At 46.4% G+C, this 12,789-nt stretch overlaps 1 long non-coding RNA gene across 1 annotated transcript; it reads right to left on the bottom strand.

Moving 5' to 3' along the window:
* Positions 1 to 731: 731 nt before the first annotated feature.
* On the bottom strand, positions 732 to 4,936 carry LOC148184057 (uncharacterized). The gene is made up of 3 exons (XR_015773025.1): positions 4,608 to 4,936; positions 2,105 to 2,223; positions 732 to 997 (listed from the first exon to the last, which is right to left on the bottom strand). It is a non-coding gene; the product is annotated as an uncharacterized LOC148184057 (long non-coding RNA).
* Positions 4,937 to 12,789: the final 7,853 nt, after the last annotated feature.

Genomic DNA, 12,789 nt, shown 5'->3' with positions numbered 1-12,789 from the left:
CATAGGGGAATTAAGTGGTAAAGACTCTTCCATCCCTGTTTCTGATCTTCCACCCTTGCTCATCAACCAGGAGAGGCATGGAACCATCCCAGAAAATGCCTGGGATCGGTCATGGGGAGCAGGGAATGAGCTCTCAGTGCTGGAAGTGCTCGGACATAGAACATTACCAAGACAAATGGACAAAATTCCCTGATCCTGAAGGTGTTGATGGCCCCATCTGTCACCTCAGCCTCGTGCACTTCCCTTATCCAAGCCAGCACATCTGTACAGCCCCATCCCGCTGGAAAAGCCAACCAAGGAATGAAATCTACAGGGATGTTTTTGGGCCAGCAGCACACGGAGCCATGGCTCAGTCACGTCAGGGCTGAGGAGCTGTTTCTTCTCTCACCTCCTCTGCCCCTGCTCTTGCCACCAAAATCCACAAAATCCAAGGGGAAAAATGGGAAATGTTTGTGAAATCCCTTTGCAATCAGCAGGGAATGATGTGGCCAGGTTTATCCACTCATTCCCACAATGCAGTTGGGATTTGGGCTTCATTAATGACATTAATGAGGAATTTGATACATATTTCATTTATTAGAATTTGGAGTCCCACTGCACTGAGTCATCACTGCAATTCCCAGCAATTCCTGGAGCGCCTCTGGAAGGAGCAGCAGAGGTTCATGGTGCTGATCCAAACCAAGAAACCCAAAAAATTCAATGTTTTTCCTTAGACAAGAGTAGCAGTGAGGGACTGCAGGAGGATCACGGGATCTCCATCATGAATTTTTTTCTGGAAGCAGGATATCAACCAGGATCAATCCGTGATCTTTTCTGGGACAGGAAAATGAGCCAGGAAAGATCTTTTCCTTCTGTGTGTTTTCCTTGTGTTCTGCACCTGTATTTTATGTCCAACAATCTCATCAATCCAGCTCAGGAGATTCCTTTCTCTAGAACCACAGGAATTTAGATCCTGTGGCTGTTTTCCCTCCAAATCCTTGAGTTTAGCTGTTTAAGCCTAGAAGTAAATAATAATAATAATAATAATAATAATAATAATAATAATAATAATAATAATAAATAACCGCAAAACTTTGGTTAGTGCAAGATTGGATAATCCCAAGGCAGAAGGTTGGAAATTGTAGCTGGAAGGGGCCCAAATCCCACAGGTCACATCCACCCCAAGGCATGGACTGATTTCCAGGATGTATCCCAGCAAATCTGTAAGGAGAAAGCCTGAGGGAAAAGCTGAGTCCGAGGGCAAACATTGGGCTTGGAGAGAGGAGGAGATTATTTGATTCATCCCTAAATCCTCTCTCATATCCAGAGAGAAAACACTGTCCTTCCAAATCCCACCAGCTCCCCTGTGCAAAGTCTTTTTCCCACTGGTTTGGGATTGAGCTGTTGGGATGTCAAAAATCATCTCTAAATGTAGCACTGGGATCCTTTTCCAGGAATATTCCTCGGGAATGAGAGCAGGACCCGCAAGCAGCCGCTGCAAACGCCCAACTCCTGCTTCTCCCTTTTTCCACCCCTGCACCCCAGCTGGGACACAGGAGAGGGGATGAGGATCAGCAATTTGTTTTCCCCAGAAGTCCGGGAAACATCTGTCCAATCTTTCCATAAAAAACTGTGGAGATTGCCCAGATCAATCTCTCCTGGTGCTGAACCTCACTGAAACAACCAAGTAACTCCAGAGTTACTCCACCACCTCATAACCAGTTCCATCCCATTTTTTACTCCATCTCTGTGAAAAACAGCAATGAAGACCTGATGGAAATTCCAAGTATCCTCACGCTTCAGTCTGGATATCACACTCCCCTCCCTGACATCTCCAGAAGAAGATAAAGAAGGAAAATCTGCCCTGCTGCTCTCCCCAGTCTCATTTTCTTTCAGCATAAATAGGACCTGTTCCCATTTAAAATGGTTTTGGACCTAAAATGTTCATTCTCTCTCCGTGTGCTGCAGCCAAAAGCCTCAAAACCACAATTTCCACTCTGATTACATTATCCCCCTTCCTGATTCCCACAGATGGAAAATACCCTGGATTTGCAGTTTACCAACTGTTTGTCTGTCCCTGGGAGAAGCCACAAAACCTCCTTGGCAGGGAATGGGGAGGTCATACCTGAGAGCGCTTGAAGCTGAGCCCACCGAAGGAGGAAAACTGCAGAACTGAAGGATTTTATTTGGGAATTCCATCCCTCAAATGCTGCAGTCCTGTGCAGGTGTCCTGGCTAAGCAGAGCTGAGAAATAAAGGAAAAGATGCTCAGATGTTTCTGAAGCTGAAATGGAGAATTCCCTGTCCTGCTGAGCACAGGGGACACTTCTGTGCTAAAAAAATGAGGGTGAATGTTAAAAAATGAGGGTGTTGGATGAGCTGTCCCAATCCCAACAGTCCTGACCACAGCTGGGAGAGCAGGAAGAGGAGTCCAGGGAAGGTGAGGCTTTGTCCTTTCCTCACTTTTCCCTCCACTCTTCTCACTTTTTTCCCCCTCCTCTCCCTTTTCCCTCTGCCACGGTCCCACAGCACCGAGAACTAATTTAGTGCCACAACAGAAAATGTTATTTATTCATTTCCACTACATCTGTGCTTCTCTTTTATTGAGTTCCTTATTTTTAGTGCTCTCCTGTTTCTCCTCCAGGGCAGGTAGATAATTGTTCTCTATCTCTCTGTAATTGCAGCAAATTCTCATTAATCAATACAACACCAGGCAGGAATTTCCTGATGAAATCCTGCTTTAGTTGACACCTGAGCTCCTGAACCACTACAAGACAAACCTAATTATCTCCTTGGCTAAGTGAAACCACACACTTTGGAAATCAAAAGCTCCTTTTCAGCTGAGTCCATTTAAAGGATGGAAGCTGGGATGAAAGAGCACAGAGCACTTTAGACCAGGCTTGATGCCTTTAGAGGAAGCAAAGCCTGGCTTAGGAATTTAACGTTTTCAAGCCAAAAATCTGCCTGGTTAGAAAGTGTAAGATGGGAAATTTTGTAATTAAGAGCTGTTTGAGCACATTGGTGATTTACTGGAGTCTTGCATCACTTTCATTCTCATGGAAAAGTTGTGTGCATCTCACAGGAAACCAGAGCTTCTCTGTGTCCTTGATCTATTTTGCAGCCCAAAAGCAGAAATTTCCACCTGTGGAAGTTCATGAAAGGATTCTGGAACAATCAGGAACTGTGATAATCAAGGAATGATTTAAGCTGGAAGGAAAAATCACCTCACTCCACCCCCTGGTCAGGGACAGCTTCCACTACCCCAGGTGGCTCCAAGCCCATCCAACCTGACCTTGGACACTTCCAGGGATGGAACATCTACAACTTCTCTGGGTAACCTGTTCCAATATCCTACAACCCTCCCAGGCAGGAATTCCTTCCCAATTTCCCATCTAACCCTGCTCCCTTTCAGTCTGAAGTCATTCCTCCTTTTCTGGTCACTCCATGCCTTGCAAAGCCACAGGAGTGATGGATAAATCCTGGCACAGATTTGAAAGCATCCTCCCTTTTTACTGGAAGACAGGGGCAGATCAATCCCCCTCTGGAGCACAGTGTCCCACAGATTTTTAGGGATTCCAGTAAAAATTGTGCCAGCACAGTGTAAGGATGCGTCCCACCCGTAGGAGAAGCCACACTCGGCTGCAGGAGCTCTCCAAGGTACCACGGAGAGCCGAGGCCAGGAGCTGCCCGAGGTTTCCGCATCCTTCTCCACACTCCCGGGAAACTACACAGCACAAACTGGGAAAACACTCCAATAAAATCAGAACACGGCCCTCTCCCCACCCCAGAGCTCCCTCGTTCCACTCAATAAAGAGAAAAGTGCAGAACAGATCAGGACAAAGCAGCAGCTGTCAGCTGTTCCCGAGGCACCACGATGACAAAAATATCGTTTTGTGTTTTGCAGGAGGATTTTCCACGAGACAGACACTTGCTCAGAGCTTTAAAACCTCACGGTGTTACAAGAATTTGTGATCCTGATGCACTCCAGGAGACAGAGGAATAAATAAAAACTCTCCAGAGCTTTTCTATGTTAAATCTCTCTCACTCCTCTCTTGCACAGCTATGGAACATTAGGAAGGGAGCATCCTCACCCGTGGAAAAGCACCAGCACAACCCACTCCTGCTCTTCCTAATTTTATTGTGCACCAATATCCTGGGTGGGCAAGAGGGAAGCCTTCACCTGTGGGATACGAACAAACAAACCCTGGTCCAGCCAGAGCCAAAAAAATTCCAGGCTCTGGAGCTGGAAACACAGCCCCAAAGAGGCCGATTCAGGCTGGAATGGCAACCAGAGGACTGAGGTCACAGCAACTCCTGTGCCAGCCACAATTCTTCCAGCAGCTTCAGTTGGGGCCCAGAGAAGCCACAATTCCCACCAAACCCACCCAAGAGGGAGAAGATCCCAACTTGGAAGCAAGGGAAAACCCTCAGTTCCCACAAAAGAGGCAAGGCCAGGTAGGGACAGTGATGGCAGAAGAAATGGAGATGCTTGGACAAGGAAACACCTACAAATCAGAGTCCATGAGCAGGTGGGATCCAAAAAAATCCCCCTTCCTGGAGACCAGACCCAGATCATTCCAAGGGCAACTCACAGGGAGGTCAGCTTGGGGTCAGCACCCCACTTCTTACCACAGAATCCTGGAATTGTTTGTGCTGGAAAGGACCTAAAGTTTGTCTTGTTCCACTTCCCTGCTGGATTCTGAGACAAGGCACTGCTGCAGCTGCTTCCCAGCCCAATGTCTGCTCTTCCAAAAGCTGATATTCCACCAGAAACTCTCCAGCAATGACCTGGAATTTGCCTTCCATGCTCCCCTAATGATTATACAGCAAACCAAGCAGGGACGAAGGAGATGAAAGAGGCCCAAGCAAAATAAAACAACAGAAAACTATTCAAGGCTGAAAATACCTCCCAGAAAAAAACATCCCGGTGACCACAATTCCCATTTTACTTGGGTTTGGATGGGATAACCTGACCTGAGGTCACCGAGAGCCCCAGTGAGTCCTTTCTTTGTGGTCCAGAATAATAAAGGAGTGTCCTGGCTGCACCCATGGGTGGAGCCCCAACTCAGCCTCTTCTCCTTAGCTGCATCCAGGATTATTTGTGGCAAAAGGCAAAATGGCAAAATAAGGAAAGTGACACAATTAAGGCTAATTAGCTGAGTGGGAAATCCCTTCCCAGCCAATTAGTGCAGAGGGGCAAGGCCTGCACAGTAACGAGGCCGTGTTTAGCTGTTCTCAGCTCATCCCGCTTCCAGAAATGAGAAGGCAAAGGAAGAGATTGTGTTTCCATTAAAAACAATTGCATAATGAGGATTGTACCAGCCGTGGGGAGCTGAGAGGGGAATTGGACTCACATTCCTCTGGATAACCCCAAAAATGCTCTTTCCACAGGACAAGGATGGAATAGGATTTTCATCCTATGGACCTGTCTTGTAAAGCTGGAAAAAGCCGGGCAGCCTGGTGGCAAAACATTCCCATCAATCACATCCCTAAAAACCATGCAAACTCATGTTGAGGGAAAGTTTCCCAAAACACAGACATTCCTTCAGACCTTTTAATGGGCGTTCCATCCAACCTGTGAATTTTTGGGCATCTCATCACCACCAGCAGATGTGTGGGATTATCACTTAAAGCCCAAAGTGTTGGCCCAGAATTGCTTGTCGTTGGTGCCTTCACCACGTTCCTCATCACAACAGAAGGAGCGAGTGCCAGTGTCAAAATATCCGGGTATCCCACTGGATAATTCATTCCCAGGGAGAGGCACTGAATCCATCACGGAAATTGCCTCCAAAGGACACTTTCCCCTGAGCAGGGGTGGAAAAAGTGGCTGGAAAGAGGGAACAAAGTGTCAGCATCTCACTTGGAGAGGTGAAAGCAGAGCTGACAGTGCTGTGATTTATGGAGAGCGAGGCCTATTTGGGGAGAGAGCCGGAGCTGTGCCAGCAGGGCTGAAATCCTGGGATTCAGCTCCGCTCCTCAGCCAATTGCAATATTTTATAAGTGGAAGAGATAGGCAGTGACCTTCCCCTTCAGAGGTTAAAATTGTTTCTGGGTTGAGGCTTTTAAAAAACAAAAAGGCAGAGATTTGTCCATTTGTTTGGATATAAAGCACCCAAGATCTTATCTCCGGCCTCATAATTCACTGGGAGGAAATTCGGGTGGGAAGATTGAAGAGCACCGAGCCTGCATTCCCAAACAATCATTTAGGAGCTCAGGGTTCACCTTGACCTGGAATATTCACCCAGGATGATGGGAGATTAAACACCAGGCTGCTCCAGACGTGCTTCCCCCTTGGATGAGCCTCTTGAATAAAGTATTCCTGAAAATAATAATAATAATAATAATAATAATAATAATAATTATTATTATTATTATTATTATTATTATTATTATTATTATTATTATTATTATTATTATTATTATTATTATTATTATTATTATTCAGATCCCAAATTCCCTGGTATCTCCTCCAAGCTGTAGCTGTGCCATCAGCCTGGAGCTGGTGGGAACCCAAAAGAGAAATCAGGCTTTTCTGGGGTAATCCTGGGGACAAGACTCCCATGAAGGCATTAAGGTTGTAATTCCTTCATGTTTTTGTGTCAATTTATTGTGTGAACCAGCCTTTTCCTTTGGTTTATTCCCAGCTGTGGAATAACCTGGAATAAACCAGTCCTGGATGTGGCTGAGGCAAAGCAAAGCACATCAAGCTGTGATTTCAGTCCAATGGCACCAGGGGAGAACCTCAGGGTGAGGAAGTCACAAATCCCACCCCAGGCTTCTCCCAGATGGAATTTGAGAGATTCATCCTGGCTGAGGTGGTTTGGGACACAAGGAATGTCTCAATTCCATGGATTCCACTGGTGAAAACACCTGTGCACCCATGGCTGGGCTCCATCTGCAGAGGACTTTGGAAGCTGGAACAAAAATGTGATCCTGGCTGGCTCCAGGACACTTTTCTGCAGGGTTGTCCTGGTAGGAAGGAAGAAAAGTGTTTTTAAGCAGCCTCCTTAAGGGTGGGACTCAAATATCCCATCACTGGATCTTTATGTTTGGCTGCTGTTGGACAATTCCCAGAATGGATTTCAAATGGATTTAAAGCTGGTTGGGGCAGTGGCAGCTTCAGTCCCAACGTCCTCCTCCTGTCCTGGGCAAGCTGCCTGTGGAACATCAGGGTGGAAAAGGTGCAGATCTCGTTCAGGCTCTGTGCAGAAAATTCCTTATGGATCAGGAGCTGGCAGGGTGGATGGCAGGATATTGGTGCCAGAGGATTTTTTGTGGGAGAGAGGAGCTCACACTTCATCAGAAGTAAATTTGGGTCAAAATTGGGTGCTGTGGAACCTAAATATCCGCAGAAACCAAGGAATCAGAGAACCATGGAATATCCTGAGTGGGAAATCATCAGGATCATCCAGTCCAACTCCTGACCCAAAGCTCCTGGAGCTCTGGCAGCCTCGGAGCCGTGCCCATTCCCTGGGAAGTTGTTCCGGTGCCCAGCACCCTCTGGGGGAAGAACTTTCCCTGATATCCAACCAAACCCTCCCCTGGCACAAGATATTCCTGACAAGGTGGCGAGGATGGGGCTCTCCCCTAAATGTGGGATCAAAAAAAATTTGGGCTATCAGGCAGGAGGTGCCTCGAGACAGATTCCCGCAGCGACCTATCCCTGGGGAATTCCTGGGATACGCTCCAACATGACAGAGAATCGTCTTTATCCTCTCCACACTTCACCACTCCCCGTTTCACCCTCGCCCTGGAGGAGGAGGGAAGATCCAAGATCCGTCACCTGAATATTTACAAACCAGGTAGGAAAAAGTATCAGGTTCTGGCCCCTTCATCACTTTGGTGGTGACAAGAGTTAATGGTCCCTGAAGCTTTCCCAACAAATGTTCCTTGTCGGGCCATTTTCTGCACATCTCCGTGATGGATGGGGAGGAGAAGTCACTTTATGACAAGCCTGCTCAATTATTTAATAAGGCAGATTCTAATAACTTCAGGAAGTCCCCCAGAGAATTGGAAGAATAAATACACTTTTCCTTTCATTCTCTCAAGAGCTGGAGAGGAAAAATGGACTGTGGCCTCTTTCACCACCTGCCAGCTTTGTTCCGGGGATTTCATTGTGGTTAACTCCCCATTTCTGGCTTTTGGGACAGCGAGTTAAAATACTAAATGAAAATCAGGGATTTTTGTTGTTGTTGTTTATATTAAAATACTCAAGAAAAGTTGCTGTTGTGGGCTCAGCAAGCTCAGCAAGTCTGAGGGACTCTTCCTTTCTTTCGGTCTTTCTCTCTTCAGATTATAACTTTTTTGGGATGGTGGTCAGTGCTGAGGGTCTGGGAGTCCCTGAGCTCCACAGGCCCTGGCAGGCAAAAGCTCTTGTGCTCATTCCACTACTCAGAACTCCAGAACTGGATTAAGTCTGGAACATTCCAGAGTCTTTTCCCATGAAACCACCAAATCAAGGGATTTAAGAGGGAGCCAGGGGGTTGATTTGCAGGAGCGGTGCAGCCTTCCACACTGCACCAAAAAATCCTACTGGATATGGAGGAAAAGCGAGTCCCCCAAGTTTTTCTACAGCTGCTTAAAGAGAGCTGTGCATTTGGAATAAAATCCTGGAATGGTTTGGGTTGGAAGGGGCTGAAATCCCATCCCATTCCGCCCCCTGCCATGGGCAGGGACACCTTCTACAATCCCAGGTCGCCTTGGACAGTTCCAGAGATCCAGGGGCAGACACAGCTTCTCTGGGAATTCTATTCCAGGGCCTCCCCACCCTCACAGGGAAGAATTCCTTCCCAAAATCCCATTTAAACCAACCCTCTGTCACTTTGAAGCCATTCCCCTTTGTCCTGTCACTCCATGCCCCTGTAAATCCTCCAGGAGCGTGGGTCAGCCTCAGGCCAGGGCAATTACAGGGATCCAAAAAATCCCACATTTGGCTTCCCTTTTTCCTTTCCTTCCCTTCCCCCTCCCTCTGGAGCAGCATCCCATTAGCAGCAGCCCCCCTTCCTCAATTTTGCACCCCCAGAAAGTGGAGTGTGATTGATGCTGGGCTCCGTCCAGCAGCTCTGGAACATCCCTCTCCATCTCCTGGAAGAAACACCAGGCTCGGCACGCCAGGAGCCGGCACCATAAATCTGAGCAGAACACAAAGTCGCTCGCGCTAAGCCAAGGACACCTTCAGCTGTTCCTGCTGCCTGTCCAAGAGCCATTTGCTGCCCAGCCTTTCCCTGCCTGCTCGAAAAAGCAGGAGCTGGGAATGCTAAATGGTTAATCCAGACTGTTTGGGGAAGATCTGTCTCCACAAATGTTGCACCATCTGCTGCTCTGGGGAAGCTGGAGGAGTGGGTGCTGTATTTTCATAACAATCCGCCCTTCTCCTCTCATTGATTAATAACACGGAGCTGCTTTGTCTTTGTTCCTTTGTAATTTTTTTTTGGGTTTTTTTTTTTTTTAATATTTGTATGAAGGCTTTGCAACATGAAATCCAGTAATTATCTGAAGAGCTGAGTCAATAGGTTTGTTCAGGCAGAGAAATTATCCGTTAAACTGAACAGGAAAAAGCCTCTTGAAAAACATCTCTGCACCAGGCCCAAGATGACCAAAATCCTTTTTTTTTTTCCCCCACCCCCACCAGGTACCTTTAAAAGTGAGGATTCCATCACTGAGGAGCTGCTGTGGAAAACACTGAACCATCAGCTCATATCCACCCAAAATCCTGGGAAATGGAATTCCACCATCCCAAAGCCCACAGTGAGGACAAAGTCAGCAGGAGACATCTGCTCCAGGAGGGGCAGAAGAGGCTCTGCTCCTTCTCATTCCCCCTCTTCCACTCCACAAAATTCCCAGAGCAGCTGGAGGAGCTGCTGCAAAGCCGTGGGGTGTGAAAGGAGCTCGGAACACCAACCTTGGAGCCTTCATTTGGGAATGTCAGGCACGGAAAAGCTGCAGAGGGAACGAGGCACAGATCCCAAAGCAGGAGATGTGGGTGGTCCACCTACTTCCAGCAGTGGAATGGAACGGAAACTCCTGGATTAGCTTAAATACACTAAAAATAGAGGAAAAGATTGCTTATCCCTGATATTAACTGAATTGAGAGTGTATCTAAGAAATGTCAACATGAAAATGTCAACACCAGCTCCCCTTTACCTCCTATGGAATTGTTTGGGTTGGAAAAGACCCAAAAGTTCATCTCCTTCCACTGTCCCAGGGTGTTCCAACCCCATCCAGCCTGGCCTTGGGCACTTCCAGGGATCCAGGGACAACCACAATAGAATTCTCTGGGAATTCTATTCCAGGGTCTCCCCGCCCTCACAGGAAAGAATTCCTTCCCAATCTTTAATCTAAACCCACCCAGCCATTCCCTCTTGTCCTATCATCAATTACTGTGGGAGAGACAGAGATTGAAGCGGAACCACGGACGCTCCAGTGGCAAAGTGTAAATCCAGCTTTAATTTACCATCCCAAAACTCAGCCCATCGAGGCTTTTTAGTTCCAGAGTATGAACAGCTCATGAAGAAAGAAAAAAATGCAGCTGGGAGATGATTTAAGCAGTGTAGTTTACAGTGGTTCCAATTAATAGGCAATTTCTCATAAAAGAAAAATGTCTTCTTTTTTTTTATATTTTTCCTTGCAAGCAGCGTTATTTCACCAAGTAGTTCCTGTTTCATGCTGGAAAAGCAGCTGGAAACCCTTCCCAACCTTTTCAGCGGCTGTAGAAGCTCAGTTTCACTGGAAGCAGAGTTTTTTCCACAGGGAACAAGGGACAGGAAAAGAGGGAACAGCCCGTGGGCCAGGGGAGGTTCAGGTTGGACAGCAGCAGGAATTTCCCCATGGAAAGGGTGGTCAGGCCTTGGAAGGGGCTGCCCAGGAAAGTGTCCCCATCCCTGGAAGTGTCCAAGGAATGTGGCGCTCAGTGCTCTGGGCTGGGGATCAGGCACAGCTTGGATTCACTGATCCCAAAGGTCTTTCCCAAGCTCGGTGATCCCACACTCAGCCCAACCCAAACCACATTTTCCTTCCTTTGGATTCAAACAGAGGGAGGAATTCCTGACAGAGCAGCACATCCAGCAGCAGATTTGTTCAATAATTGATTTTCCCATAAAATCACGGAATCACCAGCTTGGAAGAGACCTCCAAGATCATCGAGTCCAACCCAGCCCGAGCACCTCAACTCAACCGTGGCACCCAGTGCCACATCCAAGCTTTTTTTAAACACATCCAGGGATGGTGATTCCACCACCTCCCTGGGCTGCCCTTTCCAGTACTTTATCACCCCTTCAGTAAAAATATTTTTCCTAACATCCAACCTAAATTTCCTTTGGCGCTGCTCAAAACCGTGTCCTCTAAAATATTCTCCCATCTTCCCCTCCAGCAGCCTCCAACCACTTCCAGATTTCCCTCTTTCCTCCAGAGCTTCCTTTCCCTCTTCCCACAATCCTGCCAAACACTCCAAGCCCAAAGCGACCCTCATCCAGCACTAAAAACCCAAATCCAGCAGCACTTCCCCAAACCCATCAAAACCAGACCCAAATCCTGTCAGTTGGAGCCCAAACGCTTTGGTGGCTTTGCTGTTTCCCCAGGAGCTGTCACTTGGTTTTAACTTTGCCATCAGGTAATTAAAGCTCGGCTCTGATTAAAGCCCGGCTCCATCCGCGCCGACGGAGACGGATGTTGGATGCAGTTGGAATTTGACAGCCGGGTGGGATGAGCAAGTGCATCAGGGTGCTAACGACGTTACATTGCAAATGCTGTTTATTTGCTGTCAGCTCCAAAGCAGGCAGTAAATAACACATTAGAGAATAAAAAAAATAAGAAAAAAAAAAAAGAGGGGGAGAAAAAAAAGGAAAAAAAAAATCCAGAAATAACATTATGTTAAAATGGAACCATCAATTATCCCTCCTTCCTTCAGCTTTTTCTCTCTCTCTTTTTTTTTTTTTTCCATTTTTATTTTATCTTGAAGCATTCACGCAGGGGGGTTTTTTCTTGATTCATTAATTGCCTTTTTTCTGACTCCTCTGTTCTGCCTCAGTGCCCATAAATCAATGTAAAAAAGATAAAATGCTGCTATTATGAAATGAGTGTAAAAAGGTATTGAAATAAATCTCCTTTTAGACACATTTTCTCCCATCTCAGCCACAAAAACATCTGCTCAAGATGAGATTCAGACCAATTTTTCCATCCCAAAGAGGCCCTGGCCTGTCCCTTGTTGCAAAACCCCCAGAGAGCAGCATCCCATAAATAACTGTCCCATAAATAATTTTTTCCAGGCAGTTTTGAAGGAGCCTCCACCACCCATTTTCTCCAAAATCCGATATTTGATGGATGGTGGTGGCCAGAGCTCGTGCAGCTGAGCCAGCCCTAAATATTCCCACCAAAAATTTCCTTATTTCCAGTCATTTTCCTAGAAAAAAGTTTTATGGGATTTTGATGGGGGGTTCCACTCAAATTCTCTCTGCCTGGAAATTATCCAAAGAGCTTTTCCATCCAAGTCTGAACGTTCTCCAAACCCCATTCAACATCAGGAATATTTTATTTAGGCAAAAGCTCTTCAATAACTTTGATGTGCCCCATTCCATTTCCGAAATTGTTTGGTTTGTCCTACAACTTTTTAAGAATTAAATGCATTTCCTAAGGGAAAAGAAATTGAATTTTACATGAGGTTGTTTGGTCCTCCTAAAGCAAAGGGGTTTCCTGGGATTTAGAATTATTAGGAAATGGAGCTTTAATTCCTTTTTTTTTTTTTGTTTCAGAAAGGAAATGTTTGGAGCAAAACTTCTTGGAATTGAATTCTCTGCTTGCCATCCAAGTGTGAATT

This window comes from Pseudopodoces humilis, chromosome 7, assembly GCF_049639895.1.
Source record: "Pseudopodoces humilis isolate 2021_Gansu_Grassland_sample_001 chromosome 7, ASM4963989v1, whole genome shotgun sequence".
In the NCBI taxonomy this organism is placed as follows: Eukaryota; Metazoa; Chordata; class Aves; order Passeriformes; family Paridae; genus Pseudopodoces; species Pseudopodoces humilis.
This window is presented reverse-complemented; position numbering and strand designations above follow the sequence as displayed.